Source organism: Leopardus geoffroyi, chromosome D3 (genome assembly GCF_018350155.1).
Source record: "Leopardus geoffroyi isolate Oge1 chromosome D3, O.geoffroyi_Oge1_pat1.0, whole genome shotgun sequence".
NCBI classification, from domain to species: Eukaryota; Metazoa; Chordata; class Mammalia; order Carnivora; family Felidae; genus Leopardus; species Leopardus geoffroyi.
Genome location: NC_059339.1, coordinates 10,500,485 through 10,516,194, shown reverse-complemented (window position 1 = coordinate 10,516,194; position 15,710 = coordinate 10,500,485). Strand labels below are relative to the sequence as shown.

At 50.2% G+C, this 15,710-nt stretch overlaps 1 protein-coding gene across 5 annotated transcripts in view; it reads right to left on the bottom strand.

Annotated features, from left to right (window-relative positions):
* RPH3A (rabphilin 3A) overlaps positions 1-15,710 on the bottom strand; it is a 276,496-nt gene that overhangs the window by 89,773 nt on the left and 171,013 nt on the right. For 2 of the 5 annotated variants that reach the window (XM_045459687.1, XM_045459691.1), the window contains exons 1-2: positions 13,207-13,338; positions 12,940-13,060 (exon numbers count right to left, since the gene is read on the bottom strand). The gene's annotated coding sequence lies outside the window, so the exon portion shown is untranslated. Of the gene's footprint in view, positions 1-12,939; positions 13,061-13,206; positions 13,339-13,594; positions 13,721-15,710 lie in introns of those variants that run through there. The other 3 variants (XM_045459689.1, XM_045459690.1, XM_045459688.1) reach the window with 2 other exon arrangements.

The window sequence follows — 15,710 nt, the reverse complement described above, 5'->3', positions numbered from 1 at the left end:
GCCAACTGTCCCTAGCTCGTCTCTCCAGATTTTCAGGAGAAAATCACCATGATTCACTGCAGAACAAAACCTCTCCCTGGTTGGGGTCACACTGCCCTCCCCGCTTCCAGGAAGTAGGTGCTGTGAAGAGGGTGGGGCACAGGGGGCTCAGCCAATAGCGAGGCTCTCTGTTGTCAGTTTAGAGTCTGTCAAATCGCCCCAAGTCCTCCCCTGGATGTGAATCCCACACGGCCGCTAGGGAGGCCTCTACAAAACCGTTCAGATCAGGTCACCTGCCTGTGAAAACAGAACTTCCCTCAGAACTGCTCTCAGAATAAAGACAAGTGGCCCCACCACGGCCCTGCAGGTACCACTGACTTCATCTCACACTGGGCTCCCCTCAACCTTGTGCTCCGACCACGCTGGCTTTCTTTCAGATCCTTGAATGCCACAGGGCCTTTCCACGTGCTGTTCTCACGTCACAACTGTTCTGTTCTCTTTTCTTCACTCAGTTAACTCCTACTCACCCTTCAGCTGCTCTCACGGGAAATGTCACTACCTCAGGGAAGCCCTCCCAGCTTAGGTCAGATTTCTTTGTGAGACTCTCTCATAAATGTGTTCTCCCTCGTTGGAATCCCTTGTCTCGGGTTTTAATGATATATAATTAAATTTTTTATGATAAGCATTTTAATATAATTTTATATAATAAACATAAAAACATATGTTATATCTATATATAATAGTATATATATTACCTATATATAATATAGATATAGATAATACATATAGATATATATAATATAGATATATTATTATATATCTCCATATGCATGATTACTGATTCATGTCTACCTCCTCAAGAGAAAGGACCAAATCAAAACTGTTTTCTACCCTATTCTAGCACTGAGTACAGTGCCTGGCAAATGCTTTCCAGTGTTTGGTTACGAGACCAAATAGAAGGTAAGGGTTCCCCCCAACCAATAGGCCTCAGAAATTCACCTCCTATCCAAACTGTTTTTCACACTGGCAGGTGTCTCTCATTCTCTCTCCCTCAATTTGTTTTATTTTGCATAACAAAATAGTTCAGGTAAATTCTTCCTAAACTTTTCAACCACCAAGGCAACTCCAAATGGTATCTCTCCCTTTTCCTGTTCTTTGACAAAAAGTATTTGCAGTAGATGAGTTTTGCTGAAGTCACAAAACTTTGTCTATTTGTTTGGTTTGTTAATTATTTTCTAACTATGTATCAGCAGCAGAAAAAACATTTAATTGATTATTTGATATAATAAACATTTTTAGACAATTTTATATAATAAACATATAAAACCATATATAATTTTATATAATAAACCTTGACTCTAGAAGTAACTTAAAAAAAAAAAAGTTCCAGGGGTGCGGGGATGGCTCAGTTGGTTGAGCGTCTGACTTCGGCTCGGGTCATGATCTCGCGGTTCATGAGTTCGAGCCCCGCGTCGGGCTCTGTGCTGACAGCTGGGAGCCTGGAGCCTGCTTCGGATCCTGTGTCTCCCTCTCTCTCTGCCCCTCCCCTGCTCGTACTCTGTCTCTCTCTCAAAAACAAATAAACATTTTTTTTAAAGTTCCATGTACTAATAAGCAGGGGACGTCTATGCAATGGAGCATGTATATGAATTACCTGATAGAATCCTCACAGCGTCCCTGTGAGGGAGGCGCATTATTCCCGTCTCACGGCTGGGTAAACTGAGGCCAGGGAGGCCGAATAATTTGCCTGAGGTCACAGGCTGCCGAGTAGCACAGACTGAATTGCAAGGAATTCTGGAGGCGACGGCTGTGCTCCTAATCACTGAATACTGCCCCCTGCTGATCAGTGTCGCCCCCCCCCCCCCGCCATCCTTCAGCAGAAGGACCTTCCTACTTAACGTCCAAGATCCAAGCCAGGAGGATCTGAAGACTAGAGAATCCACGTCTGCAGAGCTTCACATCAAAGAAAGAAATTCCAAGCTGCTCGAACTTCACAACTCCAAACAATAATTGGTGATTGGTTATTATCTTATTTTGCAGAGCAGAAGAACGAGGCCCTGGGAGGCTCACTTCCTGGCCATGAAAATTCAGTATTCGACTTTGGTGTCCAAAAGATCAGGGTTGGAATCCCTGAATCTACTCTTGACTGGCAGCAAGAATTTGCGGAACTGAGAACTCTCTGTCCCCTGTAGCCTCGGAGTTCTGGTCTGCAAAACGGGCATGGTAACAATGCCTCCTTCGCAAGCCCTCTGAGGGTTACGGGCGATCACTTATGTAAGGGCAGATCTCAAGGTCGAGCCCCCCGTGACTGCTCTGTGACTTGGTGGACGAAGCTCCAATTCATTCGCTTCCCGTATGACCATGCAGCTCTGGGCTGCAACCACTATGTGGCATAGCTGGGATTCGAACCTAGCTGGATACTCTTAGCTCACGGGTCTTTTTAGCAAGAGGATGACGGAATGTTAAAAGCAGGTGGGGAGCCTCCCCAGGGCATCAGAGACCACCCTGCGGTAGAGACCTGAGGCCGCCGTGCAGTCTGTCAACAAGAAATGACAGCCTTGTGGTGCCCCACTGGGATGAAGGGTTCCATCCCAGACTTGCTGCCAGGACGACCAGAGGGAGAATGTCCCAGAGCTGGAGGCTACTCGGTCCCAGGGCCTTGGAGTCTTCTGGGGACGTCTCCAGCCACTTGAAGACTCCCACTACCGGTTTCTAGGGTGTTTTAGCCTCTGAGCGTGCTCAGGACCAACATGAGCCTTTCTGCTGCCACCAGTCTGTTTCCAGAGGCCACGTCAGTGTTCGAGTAGAAACCCCAGTCCTGGGGAATGCACAGAGGCGGCTCGTGTGGCTGACGCTAGAAGGGATCAGGGTCTCTCCACATAGAGGGGGAAATAACTGTTCCACAGGGCAGACACTGTCTTGGCCTCAGCCAGGAAACCATGCCCCAACACACACACACACACACACACACACACACACACACACACACACACACTAACACAGATCCAGTAGAACATGGAAAGGATATAAACATCTACTTATGCAACTCCCCTCGCAGGGTGCCATTTTAAAAAGTTTTATTACACAGGGGCACCTGGGTGGCATAGTCAGTTAAGCGTCCGGCTTCGGCTCAGGTCATGATATCACAGTTCGTGAGCTCGAGCCCCGTATCAGGCTCTGTGCTGACGGCTCGGAGCCTGAAGCCTGCTTCAGATTCTGTGTCTCCCTCTCTGTCTGCCCCACCCATGCTCACACTCTGTCTCTCTCTCTCTCACATTAAAAAGTTTTATTACACAAAGCGATGACATATTATCATCTACTTCACTTTCAATAACCTTATAAAATGAATAGCATCATTCTCCCCATTTTACAGAAGAAACTGAGGTTCAGAGAGGCAAAGTCACTTTGCCAAAGGGCACACAGCCATTGGTGGGTATCACGGTCTGATTCAGACCCAGATCTGCCTGCCTCCAAACCCCACCAACTTGACCACTGTCTCGCTCTCCATACCTACGGGCACCATGAGTGGGTGCTCAGTGTTTGTTGAGCAAACAATCAAAAGCTAAACAATGAAGCATCTCCCTATACCTCCCAAATGACTACTAAATCTCTATTAAAATAAGTCTCTGTGTCCTGAATCCCAGATGGTTAGTGCAGGAAAGTCCCAGAAACATTCCAGGTTAACTGGAATTAACATACGTTAAGAGAATGGGTAAGATGTGGGGTATTTATGCTTTGGAGCATGTAACAATTAGAAGCAAAGGATTAGATGCACGTTTTGCAACATGGAAGGATCTTAAAAACACAGTGCTAAGTGAAAAAAAAGTGGGCAACAATGAAATTTATAGAACCATACCATTTATATAAGCTAAAAATGCATATTTTGGAGCACCTGGGTGACTCAGTAAGTTAAGCGTCTGACTTCAGCTCAGGTCATGATCTCACAGCTCGTGGGTTCGAGCCCTGTGTCCGGCTCTGTGCTGACAGCATGGAGCCTGGAGCCTGCTTCAAGTTCTGTGTCTCCCTGTCTCTCTCTGCCCCTCCCCTGCTCATGCTCCCTTTCTCTCAAAAACAAATAAACATTAAAAAAAATTAATGCATATTTTGAAGGTGCACAAACAAACAAAAGAGAAGTCCATTAAATGGAATAGAAGGGCTGCCTGTGATGCGGGGGGGGGGGGGGGCGATGGCATATGAGGACGAAGAGAATAAGTAATGAAAAATTGAGACAGAAACCTTTAGGGATCAACAGTGGTCATGTGCTAGGAAACGAGAGAGAAAAAGAACTCCATTCTCAGCGCCTGGGCTACAACAAAAATTCCATGCTAATCTACAAAGCAGATGAGTTCTCTGTGGAAAACTGAGAGGCTACAAATGAGGCCAGCTCTCCTCTCACTATAATCAGAAGCAAAGCCCCCTCCTGGTCACCAGCACGCGAGCACTATTTATTTTTCCCTGGGGATTGCTCTCCAAAGAGGCACGTGCTGTCCGGAAGTGGACATGCGTCCAGACCCCTCTGCAGGTAAGACACCAGTAATACGTAGGCCTGCCCGAGCCAGATAAACCCTCCCAAGGGAAAAAAAAACAAATCTAAAGAAACAGCAGCAGGTCTCTTTCTGAGAGGCACCGGAGGCCTGTCATCGGTCTGAATGTTCCCTCCAGGGCTGAATCGTCTTGTTTTTGGCTTCTGGGACAAGCCAGTGCTGATGACTCCCTCTGGCCAGGGCCGGCCAGCCCTGGTGAACAACAGGACATCTGATGATCAGATGCCAGGAGCTCTTGTCTTCCTTCCTACCCAGCAGCCCTTCCCACAAGCACCCCCCCTCCCCGCCCCTCAGACCTTTGGGAGAAGTACTTGGCCAGACATCCCTGCCCAACACGGCAGCAGCAGCCACTTTCGGGGGCTGTATCACCTTTGCCAAGTCCCAATATGTTGCTTAGCCCTGGCAGATTAATCGAGCCACCGCTCGTGGAAGAAAAAAAATATTCTGAGCTGCTGCCTTTTCCTCCGGGGAGAGAGGGGTGGTGCATTTTAGCAAGCACGGAATGAGCACTGTCGATCTCCCTGAAAGGCCCCCCTCACTTAGCACACACTGTCAGTCTTGCTTCTTAATCCACTGGCCCCTGGTGGCAGCCAAGGCCCCTCTCCTCATCCCCAGGATCTCAATGGCTGCACCAATGCCAAGAACAGGTCCTGTGTCCCCAGGAGTGGGCCCTGGCTCCTCCCTCAACCCACATGTGATCCGTCAGTAAGACCTGTCTGTGCTACTGCAAAATAAACATACTAGAATCTGACCACCTCCTTCCCTGCCACCACGTGGTCTGCGGCCCTGTCACTGGTCCCCGCCCTGGTCTCCTGTCTTCCACCCCTGCCTCCTGCAGTCCTTTCTCCACTAAGAAACCAAAGCAATCATTACCAAGGTTATAAATTAGATCATGGCACTTTCCTGATTAGAATCCTCCCCCCAGAGAAAATCAAATCCAGACTCCTTGCCTACACGGGCAGGTCCTGCATGACCCGGCTCCCCAGCCCCCCGGTCCCCCGGCCCCCCGGCCCCCAGCCCACCTCGTCCCCTCACTTTCCACCACGGTTGTCTCTGCCTCTGCACTTCTGTTCCCCTGGCCTGAATTGTTCTGGCTCCTTCCGGAAACTCAACTTTCAATCCAAATGTTACCATCTCTAGAAGTTTCCCCTGGCCATCCTTTTTTTAATAACAAAATTAACTTTCTTCCCCCTACCCACCACTTGTCTTTCTGTACCTTGTCATACTGTTTCCTGAAATCATCTTGTTGATGTATTTATTGGCTTTGTTCCCCAACTAGACCGTAAGCTCTAGCAGGGCAGAGAATTATGTCTCACTCACTGCTGAATCCTCAGGGCCTACAGCACTGCCTGGCACATGGTAGTAAACAATACATATTTGGGACTGAATTGGTGGAAACCAGCGGTTCTCAAAGTGGGGTTCCTGGAGCAGCAGCAACCACGTCGTTGGGAATGATGTGTTAGGCACGCAAATTCTTGGGCCCCGTACTGGCCCCAGTAGAATCAGAAACTGCCTTAATAGTCCTTCAGGGGATTCTGACATAGGCTCAAGAGGGAGAACATCTGGCATAGGACCATCCACAATCTCTCACTGGATCCCCTCTTGTGGCAAATGAGCAAATAACTGGCTGGGTGGTCAGTCTTGCCGGGGGAAGGGGAGAGGAGGGGAGGGAGGAGGGAGCCAGCCCCCTGCCCTTGACTGACCATTGGCTCTGCAGACCCAGGTCACCTTCATGCCCCAGAGCCACGCAGTGAATGTCAAGGCTGGGGAGGGCTACAGAAACCACGGTGTCCCTCCCCCCGAGCAGGAGAGCAGGTGACTGCCCCTCCCGTGGCCCCTCCCCCCCGAAAGCCACGTCTCTGGTCTTGGAGAGTTCTACAAGATTCCAAGCATTTGACATAGAGGTAAAAGGACCTACTTGTCCTGGTTTGCCCAAGCCTCTTCCAGTTTGAACACACAGAGAGTCTGGCGTGCCCAGGATCCTCTCTGTCCCAGGCAAACTCGATGGCTGGTCACCCTACCTGGGGCCTTGGGGACTCACAAATGCTCTCCCTTCCCAAGCCACTCGATATATCTGCACAGATGGGATGGGGCAGGGCAGGAATGAGGAGAGGAAGAGAGCAAGAGAGTGGGGAGAAGAGGGAGAGAGACAGGCGGGGAGACCGGAGAGATGGGACAAAGAAAGAGGATTTTAAAAGGGTGGAACAGATGGGCGAGGGGACAGGGGCGGCGAAAAGGGGAGAGAAATCTAGAGAGAGAGGCACTTGGGGACACGGCGACGCTACAGTGACGGAGGAAAAAGCCAACAGGTAGAGGAGGCCGGGGACAAGGGGCAGGTGGAGGGACAGAATGCACCACACAGATGCTTCTTCGGCAGCATGTCGCGTGGAAGGCCTCCCGATAAACTTGGAGAAATCATTTCTCCTCTCAGCAGCCCCGGCATGCCGCCCCGCCATCGATGGCTGGCACCAGAACCCGCTTACATAATCTGTTCTCTACTGAAAGCTGCTTCCATTCACAAGTCGCTGCCTGTCACTGTGTAGGTGCATTAAAGAGGGAAAAAAAAGGAAAGAAAGGAAGAAAAAAAAAAAAAGAAAGAAATAGGCAACTGAATGAACTCACTCAGATTATATTGAGAGACGAGGAGACTCTCCCCCTCTGCTCTCCAAATAAACCCTTCACATCATGCTGCCGGATGGTTTTCCTCTCGTCGATTAATAGCAGAGGGGTGGGCAAAACCCCAGCTTCCGGGGGCATATGTCATCGTGCTCCCTAACCGGATTACTGAGCCGGGGGCTGACACGGCTCCATTACAATGAGATTTAAGCATGCGTTATGTCATTAAAACTAATGACAGCAAGACAATTACTTCGAGGAAACCACGGTGCCATCGCATACGGCAGCCTGGTGCCTTGGTGCAGCTGCATCCCCCACACTTCCCTGGCCCAAACGGAAGGCCAGTTGGGCTAAGAACCAACTCTGTTCTCTCAAACCCCAAAGGCCTGGCCAGGCTGGCAGGCTGGCTGGTCGCTGCTACCTTGCCACTAAGCCATCTGATAACCTAAGCCCCTGGGTCCTTCCTGCCGGAGAAGGAAGTCCCCCACTGGGGTGCTCAGAGGTTAGCAGGGAATGGGGTCAACACGGCGAGATCAGGCTCGTGCTTCTGTGGGAAGCAGGGATTCAGTGGCAGAAAGGACATGGTGGGTGCTGGGGAGACAAGAGGCCTGAATAGCACCCTGTTCAGCTCCTTGGGGGACGGTGAGCAGTGTTGGGGAGGGGGCCTTGGGGAGAAAGCCTGAGGCTTGCAACACCCCAGAACTGTTGTAACTCCCACCTGTAACAGTGTTCTGCATTTCAACGCCACCCCTTTAGCTATAGCAGGTGGAGGCTGGTGCAAACACACGTCTCAAGGCCCCGCCCTCCGAGTTTCTGATGGAGCGGGTCCAAGGTGCCCCCCAGGAATCTCCCTTGGATTCTCTTGGGCATCAAGAGCTTTCTAACCCCAGCAGAAGGTGAATCCAGCAACATTTGCCTTTCCTGCCTTTGGCCCCCTTCTTTTACCCGCAGGCTTAGTATGTGCAGGCTCCACTCCCCACCCCAAAAAAGCTCCCCCCTCACTTTTTGGAAGGGATATTTCCAACTCATCTTCAGTAAAGCATACATGACGAAGAAGGCTGGATGTGTTATCCCATCCCAGGCATCTGCTTTTTGTCTAAGAGCAAAGGCCTGAGACGAAAACAAAAAACAAAAAACAAAAAACCCCAGAGACTTAAATGATGGAATTTTGGATGTCATTTAGCTGAGTGAAAACACCCCAAAAAGGGTGACTAAGGAAGCCCTCTCTCTGTACCACCCCCCACCAAGTTTACATTTTGTAGGCAGCCACTTACTTAATCTAAGTCCCAAAAGACACTGTGTCTTTGTTACCATTTTATTCCCAATACCCACCGCGGTGCCAGGCATACTGTAAGCACTCAATAAATGGACAGCACTAGAGTTAAGTGTCGATGACACTCCATCAGGAGGAGACAGAGAGGCCCGTCCTTTGCCTGTAGCCGATCTGAGATGAAAGCCAAAGTCTAAACTCTGCACCAATGACTCATCATAATCAGCACACACTAAGTGCCTACTGTATGCGGACCTCTGGCTTGGACCGTGGGCCAAAGATACCTCCTCAAATTGATCTGTCCCCTAGTCATCCAACCAAGGTTTCATTCATTTATTCATGCATGCATGCCTCTGTGCAAGTCACTGCTGAACAGCTGCTGTATGCTAACCTTGACTTTAAACGCTGAGATGCTGCACAGCCTTGGCCCTTAGGGATTTGGCCTGTGGCGCCTCCGGAGCCCTATGCAGGAGCACCATGGCAGGGAAGCAAGGGGAAGCTCAGTTCTCCTAGGAAAGATTCACGGGCTCTGAGCTGGTGAGTTGGAATGATTCAGCAAAAACCTCCCGAGGATTTGAAGAAACAAAAGACAGAGTAGTCAGTATGTGTATTCTCCTCCCAGACCCCCTCCTCCGGGGCCCGACCACCACACTCACAGGGCCTGTTTCCTCAGGGCTTCACAGGCTTTAAGGAAAGGAGGTCATTATACCCATTTCACAGATGAAGAAACTGAGGTCCCGGGAGCCACCGGAAACTGCACAAAAACCACACAGGGAATAAGCGGGACTGGAAGCATCCTGTTTCCAAGCCCTGTCTTCATTCCCCCAGGGCCCCAGAGCTGCACAACTGGCCCACAGGATTCACCTTCCTCTATCTCGCCCCCATCCTGTTTCAGTCAGAGGTGACTTCACCACCGTCACCCCTGTTGCTAACGTATGTTGCCTACTTACTTACTCCTCCCAGGCTCAGTACTAAGTACTTTGCAAGCATGAACTTTCCACAGTTTTACACTTCCTTAAGTATCCTCACTTTACAAGTGGAAAACTGAGCCTCGGGGAAGGGTAGTGACCCAACTAGAAGGGTCAAAACCCAAGGGATCTATTTTCAGAGCCCACACTCTTAGCCACCATGCTGTGCAACCTTAACATACCTAACTGGGGAAACCGAGGCTCAGAGAGGTTAAGGGTCTTGCCTGAAGTCACACAGCAAGGAAGCACTGGGAGTCAGAATTCGAACTCAGGTCGTGGCTTCTCCCAGAGTCCCACCCTGCAGCCCCTCAGACAGCTAGTTAAGGAGACAGAGCGGGGTGGGGAACAGGAAGGAGAGGGGCCTATTTCTGTGGTGCTTCCTTCACAGTCCCAGCACAGCAGGGCTCTCCGTCCTGGGTGGCAGCTGAATCATTTAAGCTCGTTGGCTCCAGCCTACCACGACTGGGTCCTGGATTTATTTTTATCCCAGGTTACAGCCACAGCACTTAACAGAAACCTACCATGCTGTTTGCTTCTCATTGCCTTCACATCAACTCCTGATTCGTCTGCATTTATGACCAGCTCCCCACTCAAAGGGGATAAAAAGCAGAAGACAGGACCATATGTCGTTGTGGTTTTTATTAGAAAGTCACAAACTCTCTATGACCAGCAATGGCGGGGAGGGGGGGGGCGGTAAATAAAGAGTAAAGACCACATCCTACACGTAAACGCCCAGAGCAGCCAACCTGTCAAGAACTCACAGCCTCGGACAGGTAGCCAGGATGTACATGAGCGGTATACCTTTCCAGGCAGAGCAAGCTGGGGAGAATGACTTCCTGGGCCACGTTTTAGAATTGCAGAATCTCTAGCTGCTGCCTCTCTCCCCCCAGCGAGAAAGGCAATGTCTGCGTTTGTCTCCACAGCTCTGCTTCCCAATCATCCGCACAGGCTAGTGCCTAGAGAGGCACCACAGAACGTCCTCCCTCCACATCCAACCAGGCGAGGTGAGCAGGGGCTGCCAGAGCTGGGAGCAAAGGGATGATGTCTTGTCTTCAAGATGGTCGATTTCTATGTTGCTCTGCCGTGATTTCCTGTGTGGTCTTAGACAAGCCACTTTCCCTCTCTGGGCCCCCTTGAAGGGGTTAGACTAGATCAGAGATTCCAAACCTGAGGTGCTCAGGCGGGCATTAGGGAGGCTCCACGGATCCCCGGGTGTTGTGTGTTTGTGGGACTCTGCATCTTTTCTGAGTGGAGGCTCTCAAAGGCGTCCTGGCTGCCACCCCTGGAATAAGTCTCTACAGAGCCTTCAAATGCTGCAATATCTGTATGTCTACATATCTGAGGCCACAAATAAAGCAGACTCCTCTCCAGCTGAGCACAAGATTCTAGGAACCTAGCGAAGTTCTCACAAGAGACCCCCATCCCGGCTCACCCCAAACAGGACCTCCTTGACACATGTGATAAATGCCCAAACACAGCACAAACCCTTCCTAGAAGCCAGCCTGCACATACACTCCTAACACACAGCCACAGAGCTGGAAGGAGCTGGAAGGAGCTCTGGAGTCACCTAGACCAGGTGCCTCATTGCACATACAGGGAAACTGAGGCCCAGAAAGGGGAGGCAGAGCTGGGGCTGGAACCCAGGTCTCCTGGCCCAAGTCCAAGCCTTTTTCCAGAAGCTTCTGTCTCCCTTTCCCTGGTGCACCACAATGCACCATTTCAAATGTGATGGGGGAGGAGGGAGGGCAGCCTTTTGGATGTTAGCCACCCCCAAGGAAATAAGGCTGAGAAGCAGCAAGGAGATGTTTTCAAAGCACCCACATGTTAAAAAAACCCAGTCCCAGCTACCTCAGCTGGGCTAGCATCCATGTTCTGCCTGGCTGAACCGGTTGTTAAAACACTGAAATACTCCTGTACTAGATGGGGATGTTGCACTGAGGCCCCTGTGGCTCCCCTGATACTCTCCCAGTTCCCCCCAAACCTCTCCATAATCCAGCAATTAAAGGGTTAACACTCAGCACACTAGGGAACCCCCACTCCAGGGCCCCAGCCATTGCCCGGTTTGCCCCGTGACTGCCGAAGTTCAATATTTTAAATTTCACCCGTGGCCAGACCTTGCGGCTCCTCATCTGAACCAAATTTCTTCACGTCAATCATCACACTTGAGGCTTCCTCGGGAGGAAGCTAAGGCAACTTCCTCCTCAGAAGCGTGGGATTTGGCGGACCGAGTCTTTGACACTAACCACTGAACGGCCACCCCCGCTGCCTCATACGCTCTACCTGAGCAGGCACAGGTCCCAGGATTCTGGCGTCCCCACTTGGCTCTGGGGCTGGAGATAATCACTGAGTGGGCCCTGCCTCCATTTCAGGCTTGCCAGTCTCCGGGGCTGATGTTTTATTCCTCCCACCACCGAGAACAAGAACCTACAGCGAAATCCTTGGGGGTACAGAAGACTGAAGTGGCCCCTGGGATAATAGTGAAGATGCTAAAAATAAGGACATTCACTTCCAGAAAGGTAGATGTAATCAAAGCAGAAAGCAAAGAGAAATCTCCTTTCGATGGGCCACAGATCAGCAGCAAAGGCATTTTAAAATTAAATGTGAGTTTCTGGATTCAGTTACAAGAAACCTCCACTTCCCACTCACTAACAGGTTGGCGCAGGCTTATCCCATCAGGATCTCAGATAAAGAAACTAGACCGGGGTTTGATCTGCTCTGGAACAGATCCGAAGCCGGAAACTGGAGTCTTTCCCCAGAACCTGAACAAACCCTCTTCCCTTCTTTGCCTACTCTGAGACAAGCTCAGGATGGAGTCCCCCGGGCTGGTGCCAGGACGCACCCCCCACACAATCACTTACAGGTTACACCACCTGTGAAAATAAAACATCGTCTGCTCAGCAGGCTGCTGGCTGCCCTCCTCTGGCCTGCCTGACCGCTCAATTCCAAGCAAAATGCAGTCCTTTCATGGCTCCCAGATCGCCCATCTCAGGAAGCTTAGAATAGCCAAGCTTGCAAAAATCACTACAGTTGAATTATTCAGCTGTACCTGGGAGATGGTAGCTTCTGAGCTCCGTCCTGCACAAGCCTCACCTCGTGTGCCTAGGTGACCCTCAGCAAGGGTTAACCTTTCAGCCTCAGGTGAGCCTTTCCCCTCCAGGGCCACGGTGCCCACCCACTAGATCAGAACACTCAGAGACCCTCCATACAGGCTAGCCATCCCATGAAGGGTTAATCCACCCAGAGACCTGCTGGCTACTTTCAATAGCTTCTGCTGCAAGGGAGAGGGGAAAAATTGGGCAGAAGCCACAGTTTTGATCGCATTGCCTAAAACAGGAGCGCATTTTACCCCCTCCCTGGGCACCGAGCCAAAATCTCATTTAGCTTTGGGGTGCCGCTTAGGTGATCAAACACTGCAGAATGTGGGCAAATAAATGTGGTCATTTCTCAACACTCCTCCCCCGCCCCCCACCCTCTATCCCACCAGCTCATGTACACTCCTCATCCCCACTGGGATCTCAATACCCCCTAGCCCGTTTACACAATTGAGAAGAATAGCACTTACCACCACACCAGAGGATTGCAGAGGGAATGGGTGAGCCAAATTCTTGCCAACTCCTCCCTTCCCTGCCGGGTGGGAAGATGCTAACTCCCGATGACTTGATTTGAAAGCTCAGCGGAGGTGCCTGAAAGAAAATTGTTCATTTGATTCCCCTACTCTTCCCAAAAGAAAATCAAAGCACCAACACACACACACACACACACACACACACACACACACACACACCCCAACGACCCCTAAATCATGCAGGACCAAGACGAAAAGAAATACCACTGCCAGAAGAAGAGAAAACTCAGACCAGTCAGTGGACAAGGCAAAGACAGTGGCTCCCTCAGACTGCCCTCCACATGGATGAAGGTTTTTCGCTCCGAGCCCTCTCCCACCCCCCCCCGACCCCTCTTCCTCTCTATTTCCCTTTCTCTCTGTCGTCCGCGTCCGCGTAGGCAACTCCGGGCTGCTGGCAGTAGACGAATCAATTGCTTCTCCAGTGCCTGAATCAGTGGCAGCTGCCACCACTGCTGCAAAACCCTGTGTGAGCGAGGGAGGGGGCAGAAGCTTCCCGGCGCAGGGGGAACCGAGCCGCCCTCCCACCCGTGATTTATGTGTGAGGTGCCTGGAGAAAGAAAGGTGGGAAGCCAGGAGGAGAGGTTGGGCGCACCAGAGATCCCCGCTGGTCGAACCGGCAATCAGGAGATTGGCGATCAGCACCGCGGACAGCGCTAAGATGCGGCGGGCGGCGGAGGGATGGGCGGGAAGCGAACCCTCAGGCGGCGAAGTTAAGTTATTGGATGGTTAGAGCAGAGAAGGGGGAGTAGTGGGAGGCGGGAGGACGGGACTTCTCGACATCACCACACACGCCCCCAGACCTTCATTGCTCCTCTCTGCCGGAAAGAGTTTGACTCCAGTGTGGGAGCCTCCACGTGGTTTTTACCCCCCAAAACTCAGCCCAGCTGACCTGCCCTCACCCACATTACTTCGGATTTCTGACCTGCATCTTGAATGCCTCAGAATTCAGAGCATGAAAGGCTTAGCAAACGTACATTTCTAAGGGGATTAGTTGAAAACGCATTTGACAGATTTCTGGGAACCAGTTCTAGCCCCCATACAACCCTGGGAAAGTCATTTAATGTCTCTAAGTTCCAACTGTAAAATGAGGATATGACTACCCAATTTTCCTAAACATAAAAAGCAACATGAAGAACATCAAAGTTGTGGGCTGCTAGGATCCCATAATCCATAAACTGTCCTACAACTCAAATGTCTTGACAGAGGGAGAAAGGATGTGCCCAGGATGTGCCAAGCCTCACCTTTCAGCATGTAGTGTGAGTGGGATGAACTTGGGAGATTATAGGAGGTCTAAATCGTGCAACTGAGCCTCCCCCAAAACCCATCCACAACAGATCTGAAGTGAAATCCAGAAACACGAAAATAAAATCATTAGAAGGAGAAATACAGGGGCACCTGGGTGGCTCAGTCGGTTGAGTTTCCGACTCTTGATTTCAACTCGGATCATGACCTCGAGCCCCACATCAGGCTCTGCACTGACAGCTCAGAGCCTACTTGGGATTCTTTCTCTCTCTGCATCTTCCCTGCTCTCTCTCTCAAAATAAATAAACAAAAAAAAAATTATATTAAAAAGGAGAAATATACAGAGAAAAATTTATTCCCATAGCTTCCAGTGTTCCAGATCTCAAGGGCCCTATTCCTGCTTACTATGGGAAAAGGAAAGGCTATCTCAAGCAGACCAAGATCTGTTTAGAACAGTGAAGTGAAGAAGAACCCTCTCTACTGGGGACCCTTCTAAAGTGTCCCACTCAGATGGCCCAGAATGAACTACCACATTTGTCACTTAATTCTCCCCTTGAAAGGTAAGGCTTAAAATGTCAGAGTGTTAGAGATCACTTAGAACTTCACTTTATAGATGATCATGATCATAATGATCACAATGATGGTGATGATGATGATGGTGGTGGTGGTGACCTTGATGGTGATGATGGTGATGATGGTAATGATTATAGTGGCAGCGGTAGCAACGGCAGCTATCATTTATTAAGAACGGACGATGCACCAGTCATTCTGCTACAAAGTTTACATGTATCATCTCCTTCAATCCTCACCATGACCCCTTTGAGGGTATTATTACTCCCACTTTAAAGATGAGGAAACTGAGCCTCAAGAAATTAAGTCCCTTGCATAAGGTTACACAGTAAGTGGCAGACACAGAATCCAAACCCAGGGTTGTTTGATTCCAAAGCCCATGCTGCAAAATGACTCTCTCACAGTCAAGTTCAAATACATTCTATGGTTTTTTGGCAGGATCTCACTGAATCTTTGCTGGGAAGACCCGATGACACAAGTTCAATCCCCTCACTTTACACATGGGGAAAGTGAGGACCAGGGAGAGGCAGGGAGTTGCTCAGGCGAAAAGAGCTAGGAAGTTGCAGAGATGGGTCTGATTAGGCCTTTCAGGTACCAGGGCCTATGTTCCAGCACCTAGGACAGCACCCGGCACATAGTAGGCCCTCGATAAACATCTGAAGAGTGATCCAAAAAGATGGGGATTAAAGTCACACAGGACACTGGTGGTAGAATCAGGACCCAATATTTCCCAGGTCTTTTGGCTCCTGGTCCCAAGGAATAGTCTACCCTACCTCACAGCTTCCTTGGGGATTAGGTACATATTCTGAAGGGTCTGTCTCTAATTCAGATCTCCCTGAGGAAATGAAAATAGCTACCACCTGCTAAATTCTTGGACACCTACTGTGCACTATGCT